The sequence below is a fragment of the Periplaneta americana genome, chromosome 14 (assembly GCF_040183065.1).
Source record: "Periplaneta americana isolate PAMFEO1 chromosome 14, P.americana_PAMFEO1_priV1, whole genome shotgun sequence".
Classification (NCBI taxonomy): Eukaryota; Metazoa; Arthropoda; class Insecta; order Blattodea; family Blattidae; genus Periplaneta; species Periplaneta americana.
In genome coordinates, this window is record NC_091130.1 from 128,714,458 (window position 1) to 128,731,217 (window position 16,760).

At 33.3% G+C, this 16,760-nt stretch overlaps 1 protein-coding gene across 3 annotated transcripts in view; it reads left to right on the forward strand.

Annotated features, from left to right (window-relative positions):
- Positions 1 to 16,760, forward strand: part of LOC138713728 (longitudinals lacking protein, isoforms H/M/V-like) — a 614,547-nt gene that overhangs the window by 579,011 nt on the left and 18,776 nt on the right. The gene's annotated exons all lie outside the window — the stretch shown is intronic.

Consider the following 16,760-nt stretch of genomic DNA (forward strand, 5'->3'; position numbering starts at 1 on the left):
GTCATATCGACTCAAGAGGGGGATAAAATCCCCTTTAGCCTCTCTCTAGATCTGTCTATGTTTGTACTATATCTGTTGCTGTGCTTGGGAGCATCATTTGTATTAACTCGTCCTTCCTGAACGGAATGAAACACTGTTTCATGCAATGATGCATTTGCCAAAAAGTTATGGTTTCTAGTACAGATTTTTCCAATAAAACATCCAGATGGAAACAGTTGTACTGCACTGTTTCACAGTCTATTAGATACTCAATATTCATGAACCACCTGATTTGTATTAAACTACTGCCACAACTTTGGCAAAAATTAGGACTACAGTGCCATTGTAGCGATTTTCCACAGAAACATGGAGCCATCATACAGGAAACTTCTGAAATGATTAATATGTGTACATTTCAGTCTTAGAAAACCAAATAGAGAACACTATAAGAACATTCGTGATTAATGAAGTTTATTATAAGAAATAATCGAAAGTGATGAAAGGCGTATTTATACTTATAAAGCAAGGACATTTATTCATAGTGTTCTCGTGTGTAGAATATTATTATGTTGTTTGTATTCAGAAGTTATTCTTAAATACCGGTATCATAATATTTGTTATGCAATTTTGATACATTTAATTCATAAATAAACATGGACTTAATTTTGTACAAACAGTGCTTAAATATTTTGATTTAATGTAAATGAGAATGTAATAGGAATAGTCCAACAATTTATATTGCAGTCATTTTTTTCTGTATGTTACTGAAAAACCTTTTTTTGTTATTGTAAAAAATATAAACATAAGCTCACTTTAACATAACATGTAATTACAGAGACTAAGAGGAAGGCAAAAAATAGGAAAGCTAGGAGAATGCTGGATTTGCAGAAAACAATGAATGAATGTATGTATGTAATATAAACCAGCAAGGAGTACACTACAAATGTTACAAAAAAAATGCCCTGGAATTTGAAGAAATCTCTATGATTGCATGTAGCATTTATACCGGTACAGAAATTGAGGACTAGGATAAATAAATATGATTTGCCGTAAAAATTAAGTTGGTTGGTTGATTGGTAGCCAATGCTCTGGTATCATGGCAATGAAGCCATCAGCCGTCTTGCAGTCCAGTATTTTTCTGTGATGATGAGATGAACAGGCAAAGCTTCGCAATTTTCCATATCATTTGAGCATGTTGGATGGTCGTTTTGTCTATGTTCATTGAACATAGTTCTGGGAGCACCACGAGAAGGCAACCATCATCACCCCCCGTAAAAATTAAGTATGTCTAATGAACTGTCAATCCTCCAATAACAACAACAACAACAGCAACAACAACAATAATAATAATAATAATAATAATAATAATAATAATAATAAGAGTAATAATAATAATAATCATCATCATCAACCATTCAAGTAGTAGGCCTAGTGCCTCCTTCCATCTTTTTAAGGGCCTACCCAAAGATCTTTTTCCTCAAGGTATGTATCTGAGAATCTGTCTGGAATGGTCCACCCAGAACTTCTAACATGTAACCCACTAACATATAACAAGAAAATTAGAAACGTGTTAATATCTTCAATTTGATTAAATAAATTTATAGCCTATGTGTATGAATTAATCAACCTATATTATATTTGTATTCTATAATTTTGAAATATATATTAGTACTACTTTTCACGTGCGATATTGTTCTTCTCTAGTGTTAATATTATATTATATAATTCCATTGCCGTTGTAATTATATTTTAGTTCCTATTTTATTTTGCTTATTTATTATTATTATTATTATTATTTTTTATTTTAATATTATATCTGAACTGCGACCAAACACGAGCGTTGCTCATTCGGTCTCAGATTTTGTTAATACTACTGTATCTTCTTTTTATATTGCTTGTATTATTTTATTTGTATTTCTCTTTGTTTGTTTTGTAATTATATTTCTTTGTTCTGTATATTTGAATTTAAATAAATAAATAAATATTGACATGCTGGAGCCAATGAATAATATATGATGATAATAATAATAATAATAATAATAATAATAATAATAATAATAATAATGCATTAAAACAGAATATACTTTTAAAAGAATAAGTACCGTAAAGTGGGGTGACTTTGAACGCCGAGGTGACTTTGAACAGTAATTTAGCGCCTTTCTAAATTAAATGCTGTACCCTATTGCGAAAAAACTGAACTAGTTTATTGACAACTTAAACAGTTTTATCGCAATTGGGTACAGTATTTAATTTAGAAAGGCGCTAAATTACTGTTCAAAGTCACCTCGGCGTTCAAAGTCACCCCGCTTTACGGTACTGTAAAGAACTATTTTTGAGCCACAGACAATTGACAGTTAACTGGTATACTGTATATAAGCATATGAGAATGCACCGTAAATATGGTTATTGTTATTTATCCATCTGTAGATTAATGATGCCAACTTTGTATTATGTTAATATAGTTACGCATGTATTGTGCATGCATCTGTTTTGCATCCATGTCATGGCCCAACTGAATAATATTTTTTAAATATATTGTAAATTCATCATTATAATAAACTCATCCAAGTAGTTTATGTATACAGAGTGAACTGTAAGTTATTCTTTGAGATATTTCAAACAAAAAAAGTTTAATACAATTTCTGCTTCGTTTTCCAGATAAAAATTCTTTTATAAGAAACATTTCAAAGCGTGTTTTGTGGAAACCATTGATTAAATTCCCAATATGCTCAGTCAATTTAAGAGAGCAGTGTATTATGATATTAAATGATTGAAAGAATTTTAGTTTTTTCCTTTAAACGTGCAGAAATTTGATCTGAACAAATGTAACTTTTCGTTCTGCAAAGGAATTTCAAAATGTTACATTTTACGGATCAAATTTCTGCACATTTAAAGAACGAAACTAATTTTTTTTCAATAATTTATTATCATAATACATCTCACTCTTAAATTGACTGAGCATATTGAGAATTTAATCAATGGTTTTCACAAAGCACACTATGAAATGTTTCATATAAAACAATTTTTATCTCGAAAAGGAAGAAAAAATGATCAAAATTATATTAAACTTTTTTGTTTGAAATATCTCAAAGAATAACCCCCTGAAATTAATGATATTGCTTACTGTTCACCCTGTATATTTAGACTCCTCTTACATAGGAATGGACTCGTACACATTGACATTTTATCAGATATGACATGAGCATTTCTATGTCAACCGAAGTCAAATTTACTTTCCACAAAATCCTCTGACTGTCTCCATGGTCTGATGGTCAGCATGCTGGTTTGCAAATCTGGAGGTCCTGGGTTCGATTCTCAGGGAATTTTCCTTGAAGAAGAAAAGTTGCCTGGGTGTCTATAGTTTGGAAATTTCTATAAATGTGAGTGTGCTGAGTTATTAATTAACCAATCTTCAAAAATATAACATACAGAACCAATACAGTATAACAGGACTGTTACTGGGCAGAAATCTGGACACAAGTTTCAACATCACATTCTTCACGTGTAACACCATCAATTAGCACAACAAAAAGCACTAATAGATGCTAGAGGGTTAACAGTGAATATAAAAAAATCATTTCCTTTCATTTTTTTCTTTTAGTTCAGGTCGAATATAGATGTTACACAACAAAATCTGAGTCAATATCGCTTAAATACTTTCGAACTCTCATTAGTATCACACCAACTATATTACTTGCAAGAAAATATAACTATCAAGTTATCTTGCCCCCCCCCCCCACAAAAAAGAAAACGTGATAATTATTTAATTATTAAATTATGGTATTTGGCTATGGTGGTTAGGTACTTAACTATGAATTTAATGAAGCTATGTACACATTTTCTTCTGTTAAATACCAGAATATAAATCTCTACTATTATGAGGTATGATGCGAATCTACTTACGCCTTGTTTTCATCGAACTGTGAAAAAAAGAATCTCATGGGTACGATCTTCAATTCATACAACTATTATTAACTCTAGTAATGCAGAAGCAGATTTTCAATATACGAAAGTCTGAACGAATTCTTACAACTCTGAAGTTAATGTTGAAATGCAGAATACATAGGCTATACAGGACAAGATTCAGTTCCTCATGCCAAAAAGTGCCGTCCTTAAAAAATGCGGTATATAACCTCTTGTATGACAGATTCTTGTTTTTATCTTTAAGTAACTTTTCTCGAAAAATTCTTATTGCAGTGCTTTGTCGTTATTAAAATTGGTTAGTAATCGATTTTTTTGTAATATTGTGCTGTCATTTAGTTGCCAGACCAAAAGAATAAACATTTAGATATTTCTCGCACAGACATGAAAATCGTAATGATACACATTGCATATGTTCTTCCTCTTGTGGAAAGCAAACTGCAGTGTGTCGGATTCATTTCAAGTTATAGTCATAAATTCGGCTGTTACTATTTTTTGTTCAAGGATCTATGATAATTTTTATCATGTCCTGCCTGTCCCAGTTAAATGTTAAATGTGAAACAAAGATAATTAATATAGTCAGATTCCAACAGATATTTTTTTTATTCGAATGATACCAGTTGGTATAGTTTCAGCTGGTACTTTCAATTGTAACAACATTCTGTTTTAAATTTAAAATTTACTTGTGTTTAGATCTAAAATTATTGTGAAAAAAAGTGATAATATGTCTACATAATAATTTTATCAATATTTCATTTATCAAACTCAACATTACTTTTATGCAACTTCGGTTCAGAATTATTTATTTTATTGTCAGTCCTCAACTACTATGTTATATGTTTGCAATGGTAAAATAGATGTAACATGCTAAAGATGTAATGTCTTTCATTTGTAGCCAATGTACATTGTATATGTATTTTATCTGTATATATTATATGTTTCAGTTGTTATTATTGTGTATTTATATTAAGAATGTTTGACACCAGGAGAAAAAATTGCCTATGATTTTAATAATGTCATTGAATTAATTGCAATACAATTCATTGATCATTGAACGTTCTATAGAATAAAAATAAATATGTTTCATCTGGAAGTGGCTTCTCTACCGACATTATACTGTCAATAATAAGATAAATTCTTTCACTTATGAAGATTTGAATTATGCAGTAGTAGAAGCCTAAAAATGGAAGTGGCACCTATGAAGTTTGTAACAGGAATTACTTACTAGGAATAAAAGTTCGAGAGCATGAATCTGATTATTCATCTTCTTCTACTGTCAACATTATGAAAGCATGCGTACTCTAACTTTCATACCAATTTGTGTGCCTCCTGATGTGCAAGTGGTACATGTTTTCTCACTCTTAATTTTACTTTCCTCATGAAATATTACAATAATTTTTATTTGTTTCCATTTAATTTATTATATGTTATTTTTATTAAAAGTCTCATTAGTGTCTTCTTAAAAGAAAAATATGCATTCCTAGGCATTGATAGGCAATTCTTAATAATAACAGTCTGAATAGTGTTAGTCTAATACATTTGTATATCATTATCTTTACTATGAGGGTGCTTCAAAAAGTAAGGTAACAAGAGCTTTCATGGACAAACATTATTTCACAGGCATACATACAGATACACATTAGTAGGGGACTGGTATACATTACTTTTCAACTTAGTTTTTATTTAATTTATTGGATTATTTTATGATGCTTTATCAACATCTAGGTTATTTAGCGTCTGAATGAAATGAAGGTGATAATGCCGGTGAAATGAGTCCGGGGTCCAGCACCGAAAGTTACCCAGCATTTGCTTGTATTGGGTTGAGGGAAAATCCCGGAAAAAACCTCAACCAGGTAACTTGCCCCGACCGGGATTCGAACCCGGGCCACCTGGTTTCGCGGCCAGACACGCTGACCGTTACTCCACAGGTGTGGACTTTTAACTTAGTCATCATGCTTGTCCAAACACTTGTTCCAACAGTAGACTAAGACATCGATGCTGGCATAGAAGAAATCTGTGTAAAGTCCCTGAAGCCACATCATGACGGCTTGCTGAAAGGCATATTGGTGTTGAATTGCTTACCATCCAGGTGCTTCTTCAACGATCTGAAGAGATGGAAATCACTTGGTCCCTGGTCGAGGCTGTAGAAAATGTGGTCCAGTACCTCTCACCGAAAGTACTGTTTCGCACCATACTACTCAACAAGTTGACGAATTTCTGTTGGTGAGGTGCACTTCAGACGCAAAAAACCGAATCACACTATGTACTTCCACGTTTGAACATGTTTCTGTACATGTCGCCATCTTACAAGTGATATTACGAGAGTCTGACGCAACATGTGCGCCATATAATGGCTGTATGATAAACCTGTGGACTGCTGCTGTGGCCCTGGAGGAAAATTCAAACAATAGGGAGAATATATCACCCATGAGAGCTCTTGTTACCTTCCTTTTTTAGTCACCTTCATATTTCCATCACACCCATCGTCGTTTCTTTCCCACGTAACATATTTATTTTTTAAATCAGAAAAATCGCCCAGTGTAGAAATATAGAAATATTATAACATGACAAGGTTAAAATCGTTACGCTCTTTGCATTACTCATTTGATTATTGATTAATTTTCGCCAAAACTTTTACTTTCAACTCAAATTATTCCTTGTTGAAGACTTTACAGTAATTTAACATACTATAGGGATAATTTCATTATATAATTATCAACATTAGTTTTATTCTTTTATTTTTCAGCAGTTCCTTCATATCATATTCCACACACCTATTCTGGTACTATCCAGAAATATTATGGAGGAGGAAGAGAAGCTCAGGAGTCTTACCCTTGTCACAATTGCGGGAAAGTGTACACTCGGAAAGGAAACTTACAAAGACACTTGAGTTGGGAATGTGGAAGGGAGCCACATCAAAAATGTCCATACTGTTCATATGCCGCACATCAGAAGTCAAATGTACAGCAACACATCCACAGAAGACACAAAGGAATGCCTGATTTTATCTAATATGAACGTTATGTGAAAGTCTAAAATGAAAACATTCTTTTATATTCTTAAGTAATAGGCTTTCCAATCTGCAAAGATGGAGCACTTCAGACTTTACTCATATAATTTGTAACTTTTTTTTTTTTTCAATATCTACACAAATAATGTAAAATTATTTATTTTGATGTTGCTAGTGAGAATTATATTATATGGATTTTTTACGAAGCAGTTTGAGGAGTAGTGACTTTTTCTAAAGTACCTTGAACTTTTATCAGATAATTAGGGAATGAGAACATTTACAGCATAATTTTGCATTGCATTAATCCTGTGTTTAAAACTGCTGTTTAGAGTTGATTGTCACCAAGAAATATTCTACACTATGAAGATTAAAAGATTGGTAATTCAAAACTTGTGTAGTAAGTACAGTACTATCTTGCCATTTGTTTGTATTTGTTTCCTATACACATCGAGAGTTGTACCATATGTACGAACTGCCAAACTGTCACAGAAATAAAGTGAGCCAAATTGTATTGGTTGGGCCATGTGAAGAGAATTCTTGAAAATAATCGCATAGTTGGACGCGAAGAAGGTAGTTTAAAATATCGTAACAAAAAACTGTTCTACAGATGACAGCTCAGTAGAGAACATGTCAGAAGAGATGTTGGCTAATGAGATGTAAGAAAATAAGAAGCTGGAGAATGAAAGCAAAGGTCAGATTAAAATATCGACAAAGTGTGAGAAGACCAAGGCTCTACATTGAAGAGTCGACAAGAGTGGGAGTGCCATGGAGTTGTATGTGTGTGTGTGCGTGCATGCGCATACATATATGTATATTTGCATGCGTGCGTGCGTGCATGTATGTGTGTACATAAAAATGCGATAATAAATGGAAATTTTGTGAATTATTATTATTATTATTATTATTATTATTATTATTATTATTATTATTATTATTATTGTGCATAAGCAAATGGTGAATTTTCTTTAACTATCTCTGTAATATAAAATTAAATTTATATGTTATACAGAAACTGCCAACTAATTCACCCAAATCTGTATGTGTACAGTAATACATTCTGTTAAGAGAGAACAGCATCTAAGAAAATATGAAATTCTAATTTGCAGGTGCAAAGTATAAATCACAACATTCTGATGTGCTGAAAGTGTTATTAAGAACAGGTCGAGAGACGAGTCCTGGCATGTGAGTTACGTGAGGCGGAAGAGGATGGGAGAACAGAAACGAAGTTTGTTTTGGTTTGGTTAATATTAGATGAATCTACCAACATCGGAAATTCAATTCAGACTGAAACTTTATTTTCCCCCTCCATATCTAGACATATCCATATCAAGACATCTTTATATTCTTCATCTTATACAGTTTCAGTTGCTAGAAATTGGAACTCGCTACCGAGTGATGTAAGGGGTTGTTGGACAATAACTTCATTTAGGTCAAAATTACATAAATTCTTACTTAACAAATTAATTGCTGATTAATATTTATTACATATAATGAAACTAACATTTGTCCATTCTTATTATTATCATTAATTTCTCTAAATAAATGTACAAAACCTCTAATGGCAATTACATTAATATTCTCATTATAGAAATATATTTTTGATTTATATATATATATATATATATATATATATATATACATATATTTTTTTTTTCTCCCTGTAACATAGTTCTGGTAAGCTTATATTAAATTAATTTTCATCATTTTACTATCTATCTCAAATCTCAAATTAATTATAATTGATTGAATTAAATTAGCTCATAAATTTAAATAAATATGTAGTCTACTAGTCGTTAAATCTTGACTGAAGAATATTGCTGGAGAACCTTTTAAGTGTAGTGTAAATATTCGTAATTTAAATATGTATTGTATTGATTAAGGCTGGTTGAGTGGAAGAGAAGGCCTTATGGCCTTAACTCTGCCAACGAAAGTAAAACATTATTATTATTATTATTATTATTATTATATTATTATTATTATTATTATTATTATTATTATCTATTGGTGATAAATAAAGTTGCCAACCCTCCCCTCCCGTATTTGCCCGTAATTTTTAACAGTCTCCCAGCTCCCGTATTATTCTTCTCTTCGAGCATTTTTCTCCTTTATTTTTGCATAATGTAAACATTTTTATAGTAAACATTTGATTTTTCCGTGAATGATGATTGATTATATGATGAATTTTGTTGTTCAAGAGATGCATTAAAATGTACAGTCTTTGTAGAAGGAAGTTAATGCTTCCCAGAAATGGGAATCAAACCAAATTTGGAAAAACTGGCTAGTTTTGTTGTAAACATACCAAGTAGTAATGCTCATACAAAGAGGGTGTTTTATCTTATGAACAATAATGGGACATGTTCGAAACATTAGGACGACACATTTAATCAAATCAGAGCTGTGAACTGCAGTCGACTTCAACTATTACGCGAGACAAAATCTGTCTGGAAATACACTTAGTTTAAGGCTAGCTGCCGAAGTGTAGAATAAAGTTGTTTTTCAGTAATTGAATCGAATTTGTCTTATTTTATATGTGAAATTTTGTCGATTCCTTAGTTTCCCATATTTTCTTCAAAAAAAGTTGGTATAGCTGGTGCCAGCGTTTTGGGTGTGTGTCCTAGATATATAGTGCCCAGTTTGTGAGCATGTTGATAGTGCAGCTGAGAATGGTACCACTTCATATACAAGTCACATCAGCCATTTGCCAAACACAGTTGTCAGACCGACTGCGACAAATGTAAAACACTTGCACTTAACGTTCCCATTACTTATTTCACACGCCAAAAACGGTGATGCGGACTGTAACTCTAGTTTTAAGCCACGGTGCATGATAAGGTCATAGGACAGGTCTTGCCTCCTTTACTATACCTACTATAATTTGATTCTGATACAATTGGAATTGAGTCACTACTACCCAGCACTGCTATCTTGTAGCTTTTTTATGCAGAACCCCCCAGCTAAGATCATTCCCTACCCACATCACTAGGGTTTACTGTGTCCAGGCTTCGAAGATGGCAACTCCACTCATCTATAGACCTCTCCCTCTGTGCATCGTCATCCAGTGATCAGGGAATATAATGGATTGATGATGGAATGAAGTTCAGACAGAACGAGTGCTAACAAAAACATTTTTATGTATAATTAAGATAACTTAATCACCAGAGCATTGAAATTATAACACATGTAATGCATTATATAATGCTAAAATAAATTCGTACCTGTCTGTTAAAGGATAATCTGAGAATTCAAATATTTCTCTGCACTCCATTTTGCAGTGTAATATTTCGTACTTATTACATCTTATAATAATGTATGATATTACAGTTTTCTTGTAAGATATTTACTCATAAAGAGTTCAGAAATCAAAAGTAATAATAATAATAATAATAATAATAATAATAATAATAATAATAATAATAATAATAATTTATTTATTTCGGAATATGTATGATAAGAACTTTCTTGTGTTAAATTTTAACTTACCTTGCTAACATGTTTCGACCTATTTTCGGTCATCTTTGGAACTGGTCGTTGTTGGTCTTGGCGCCTCTTGTTTCCTGTGTGGGTGCGTTCGTAGTGTAGAGTCAAAGAGTGTATGTGTTTTGAAATTGAGTTGTGTGTTGAGAATATCGTTGGGGTGTGTTTTCGTGTGTCTGTATATTTCATATTGTTCTAGTGTGTTGAGTTTCTGGCTTTTTGGTTGGATGTGTAGTATTTCCATGTCTGTGTTGATGTCTCTGTAAGTGTGGTTGGCATTTGTGATGTGTTCTGCATATGTGGAGGTATTTTGTAATTTCGTTATGGCTGTGATGTGTTCTTTGTGTTCCGAAGATGACCGAAAATAGGTCGAAACATGTTAACAAGGTACGTTAAAATTTAACATAAGAAAGTTCTTATCATACATATTCCGAAGTGATATACTGTTAAAAGTTGTGTAATCAAGATGTATAATTTATTTATATTGGCAGAGTTAAGGCCATAGGGCCTTCTCTTACACTCTACCAGTATCAGTAAGTACTATACTAGATGTATGTATGTCCTATGCTAACCCCATGTCCTTTCTTCTTGTATTACATCCTGTATGGATTAGGTCACCTCTGATTGAGGTTCTGGCTGATATGTACATCTATTATCAGGCAGTACATCTCACTTGATGATATGTGTCGGAGGAAAAGTAATTGTTTGTATACACCTGAAGTCTGATTAGTATAACATGTTAGAAGTCAGCAATGCATGCAATGGAGGGGAAAAGGAACTAACCACCCTACCCCATTATCTCCTGGCTTAGTTGCCTCGTTAGTGATGCTTTATTGGTGTCACTTATGAGGAACCTGTCTTCGGACAGTTGACTAAACAACAACATAGACTAGGAGCAATGTGGTTCTCGAAGAAATCTCCCATGTGTGACTCATAGAAGTGTGATATGATTGAGCCATAAAATATGTTAATACTTTTATATTTTAAATATATTATATTAGAAGAACAGTTTAAGTTTTTGTCTCTATTTTGACTTCGTTTTGGTTTCTTCTCATTTTACAGAAGATGCAAGCATCCAGGCTTCACTACCAAATTCTTCTGACAAATCGCCCTCCAAAGTCGCTCGGTTTCCTTCTGGTAGAAAAATTCTGCCATCTGATTGCTATTATTGCTCAAATTGTGGTAAAGTGTATTGCCGGAAAAGAAATTTGGAAAGACACTTGAGTTTAGAATGTGGAAAAAAACCTAACCAGCAGTGTCTATATTGTCCATATGTCTCTGTTCACAAATCAAATGTATTGAAGCACGTTAGTAGATTACACAAAGGAATGCCGTGTGTTCTGTAGCTGTGAATGGAATATGACTTGCTACTAGGAACTATTCTTACTGCCTAAATATAATTTTGACAATTTAAATAAAATCGTTTTCAACATGTGTGTACATATTATTTAAGTATTAGGAAATATAATCTAAATAGCACTACTAAATATAATTTATATTTTATTAATTTGTGATGTACAGCTTATGCAAAAAAAGACGAATTATGGCGAAATTATTTTGAAGACTGTAGAATAAACCCTTATAATTAAGAATGGCGTTGAGCAAGTGCTTGCATGGATATGTGTATAATATTTGTATGTGTATGTAGCAGGGTGAGGGAGAGTGACAAGTACATGCATGCGCACAAACACGCACACACACACACACACACACACACACACACACACACCACCAGTTCCTATCAGATACTTCTGAATTTACTACTGTTATTTAAATATGGAAGTAATTATGGTAACTTAATTTCAAACTGATATAACATATAGCCCTAATAACTTAAAGTCTTTGGTGCTTTTTTATTCTGCATAACAGATGATTTTGAAATAATACAAATTTGATTAAACAGTTCTACAGTTCTCCTCACTGTAGTTCATTCATGTGTGTTATTTGTATTAAGAGGTTAGGTACAGCTTACAGCAGTAAAATTGTTGGAAATATTCAACATTTTTTTTCCTCTATTACTGTATCTTGTACAATAATGAACACTGGTATGTGTGAAACACTGTCCTTTTGCTATATGAAAAAAAATATTTTTACGGTTAAAAAAATTATTTATATACATTTTTTTCAAAATTCAAAATGGTGGCAGTTCACTGTGCAGTGATGAAGCGTCTCCCTCGTAACTCATAAACTGATTAACTTTTTCATGTTCTCTCTCTTTTATTTTATTGCTGAAACTCATGTTTACAATATCATGCTCTTTCAACTACATTCCCTAATAAATAATATATATTTTTTTTATTTTGTGTTAGAAGAAAATAAAGATATTTAACCAATTTTTAAATGAATTTATTTTTATCAGACAATCTATCAAAGTTAGAGAAGTGATCTTGCATCATATTGTAGATATGGCATGCATAAATACACACAAAAAAATTTCGTTACAGAATGTTTTTGAGTTATGTGGGAAACGCTTCATCACTGCACAGTGAACTGAATTTTGAAAAGAAAAAAAAAATGTAAATAATCTTTTTTTAAATCGTAAAAATATATATATATATATATATATATTTTTTTTTTCATATAGCAGAAGGACAGTGTTTTACACATACTAATTTTCATTATTGTACAAGATACAGTAATGGAGGAAGAAAATGTTGAATATTTCCAAAATTTTACTGCTGTAAGCTATACCTAACCCCTTAATTTATTACTTCACGTTTTGCAATCACACTTAAGGTAAGTCTCCTTCTCATAGGCCTGCCTAAAGGTACAGTTCCGTATTTTAAATTTTGGTACTATGCATAGGAAAGATTGTTATAGTCCGTGACTGTAGTACATGATCCATGAATTTTAATGAAACGCAATTATTTTCGAAAAATAGTTACAGTATTTTGTTAGAGGCAATGACACAGCGTTTCTTGAATTAATTAATTATTATTCATTGAAAATATTATCTTACACACGCCAGAAAGAAAAACTATGATTAAAATACTGATGCCATTTATACATTGTTCACTTTATAAGTGCTTTCCTTTCGTAATATTTGCGAGATACCACAGAAACCATTAAAATATATGATTTGAAGAAAAAATATACCCTTCAAGTATGACGAATTCAAAATTGCCTATGTGAGTTAGCTTGTCATTTCAACTAACCTTACAATGGGAAGAAGAATTTACGGTAGATTAAGTGTAATTTTAATAGTTCAATTTTTTATAGGACTTATGCAAACGAACAAACTTCTCATTCTGAAATATTGTTGCAGTGACATAATTATTGCTACATTTTATCAGCTGTGGCAGTAATTCTGCATGGTTCATTTAAAAGGGACACTGGTTGTAATTTTTGGTAATATGTAAATATAAATATTTTCTATTTTCTAGCTTATGGTACAGTTTATTAGTAAACTAATGATATGATATGATATGATATGATATATATTTGTCATTAAGCACTTTCTTCCGGTGAGATGGCACTTCACATATTTGTATACAGTGCCATCCACCTTATTACATAGCAAATTTATGCAAGTCATAACTTACTTCCGTCTCTTTCACTTATGTTCTCTTTAAATGTATCTTGTCACCTCTCGTTTACAGGCCTATCTATCTATATTTCCCCACTTCTCCATTGCTGACCCCCACACTTATATCCTCCCCTCATTTCACTTCACTTCCTATTGATATCCTTGTCCCACCCCTACGATTTTCTTGTATTTTCCCCCCACTACTTCGCCACTGCACCAACTTCTTAAATCATGTTTCTTTTTACTATTCGCCTTTATTCCTGATCCGTTCCATTTTTCTTCACTTGCCTTGTCGTTGTTTTCCCCTGACTCCGCAACTCACATACTCGCCTTGGAATCGCCTCAAAATGCTGATTGCAGGAATTTTGACGCGTTTGTATATTTCTGCTACGTGTTAATATTTCCTCCTCAGATGACGCCATAGGCTTTACTCGATTGCTTGAAGTTGCTTCTTTCCGCATTCCATATCTGTCTGATGAACTCCGTGTCGTGCTTGCCTTGCTATTTTCATGAATGTTGTCCGAGCTGATATCATTTCCAATGCTCCTCGACACTAATCCCCTAATTTTCTCCTTCAGGACTCTCCCATTCCTCTCCATTTCTTCCGAACCTACTACCGGCTCCGTGATGCTTTCGAGACATTCTTTAACACTAAAGATTAAATTGTTAATCTTTAATTTATCACCACACAGTCTTGCAAATTGACCACTTTTCCTAGCTTCTTTGAGGAAAGGGACCAAAACTCGTCTTCTCCTCCTTACTTCATAACTCCAATCATTAGTAAACTAATAAATTACTTAGTCAATCAGTGACGAAGCACTTAAGAGGCTTTTCAGGCTTAGCCTACCCAAAAAACTTGAGTTATTATACCTAGTAACATTAGGTCTATAAGTTCGTAATAATGATATACCGTAACACTTGGTTTAACTCCAATCCTTCCACATATTAAATTCACTGTTGGGCAGTCATTCCAGGACACGAGAGTTCAGTTCGAGGCGAGGCTTGTGGCCACAAACTTCTAAAGGCATAGCTACGACCTTGACTCATAAACTTGAGGGGAGACTAAGGAGGGGAGTATTGATTCACTAAATCTCCATGCTAAACGAGGCTAGCCTTGTAGTCTCCATCACAATAATATGTTGCGCTATATTAGTGTTCTATGAATGTGCTGTGTTGTTGAGTGTTAGTTTAATAAAAAGAGCATGCGTGTGTGTGTTACATATTAATTTTGTTAAAATGGCTCATACTGAGAGAACATTGAGGTCATTATTATTTATTTGTAGAATTGAAAGAGATACTGTTTCAGTTGAATGTATGAAACAAAATGTACTTACAAAGATAGGAGATCAACACTGTATTTACATTTTAAAATAGCGGATGGAGGAAGACAAAATATACATTTTCAATTTTCGTGGTATAAGCAATACCCTTGACTAACAGGATGCTCTGAGATAAATAAGTTATATTGTTATATCTGTATTCTGTTTGGGGGTGAAAATGAGTGGTCATCTTCTTGTGGAGGTCTGTGTCACAAAAAAGATTTTGATAGAAAAGCCGAGAAACATCTGCTGTGTAAAAAGATATAAGGTAAGCAGATTTTTTTCAGCCTCCCCAGTATTTATATCTTAGCTTCGTCACTGTAGTCAATAAACAGGGTGTCCGTATGAAACCTTTACAACTTTAGATGTAAATAACAAATTATTGAGACACGAGAACTGGATGCAGTTTTCTGTATGTTAATCAGAAACTGTCAAAGTTTGTATGGGAATTTTATTGGATTGTTGAAATGCGTTTTTTGGTTGCAGGTGTGAATTTTGGTGAAATCTGATACTGAAGGAAATGTGGATACTGTACCTCAGGAGATGGCACAATGTGTATCCTGGGTTATCAAGACACGATCAGATGCACAGATACGTCACGTCTGGGCCCAATATGGAAGAGATGACCGTGATGGCGATTCTTTTCCATATTTGGGTCTGGGCGTGATGTACCTTTGTATCTCATCATGTCTTGATAAACCAGGATACACATTGAGCCATCTCCTGAGGTGTCCACATCTCCTTCAGTGTCAGATTTCACCAAAATTCACATCTGCAACCAAAAAACGCATTTCAACAACCCAACAAAATTCCCATAAAAAACTTTGACAGTTTCTGAGTAACATGCAGAAAACCGAATCCAGATATCATGTTTCAGTAATTTGTTATTTACATCTGAAGTTGTACAGGTTTCATGTGAGGATCCTCTTTTACAATAACTATACTGCGTGTTCAGTTCAAAGTATGTCATGACTCGCTGTATGCCATCATGCGGCTAGTCGATGAGCCTAGAGAATTCAATCTTCCTATACTTCCGCAGAGGCGTATTACCTATGTGCCAGAGAAGTTGCATAGCAAGTACGGTGTTCATTCTGAAGAGTACTTACCGATACGTACGGTAACACCTGTAGTGGCAGGAATGTGAACTGTTTGAAAACACGGACTGAGGTGAGTTTTTTTCTTACTGTCGGGATATGGGGAGAGGGTTAAGACTGTTACTGACGTATTTGTTGACATTAACTTGGACGGTCAACATGGACACGGAGCATTTGATTTGTGTTGTGGAATGTTGCCATACGTAACCGATGATAACAAATACCCTGCGTACGACTTGCCCGCGCAAAAAACACAGTTCGAAAGAGGTTATGGTAGCACACAGACTTTACAGACCGCCATCTGTTGCTACGACATTCAAGTTATATAGTACACGTTCTCAAGTTCAGTTTGAACGCCTTGATTAATAGGCAACTTCTCTGACATAAAAGCTGAAACTCGCTTCAAATTGCTGACTCACAGCAGTGACGTCATGACA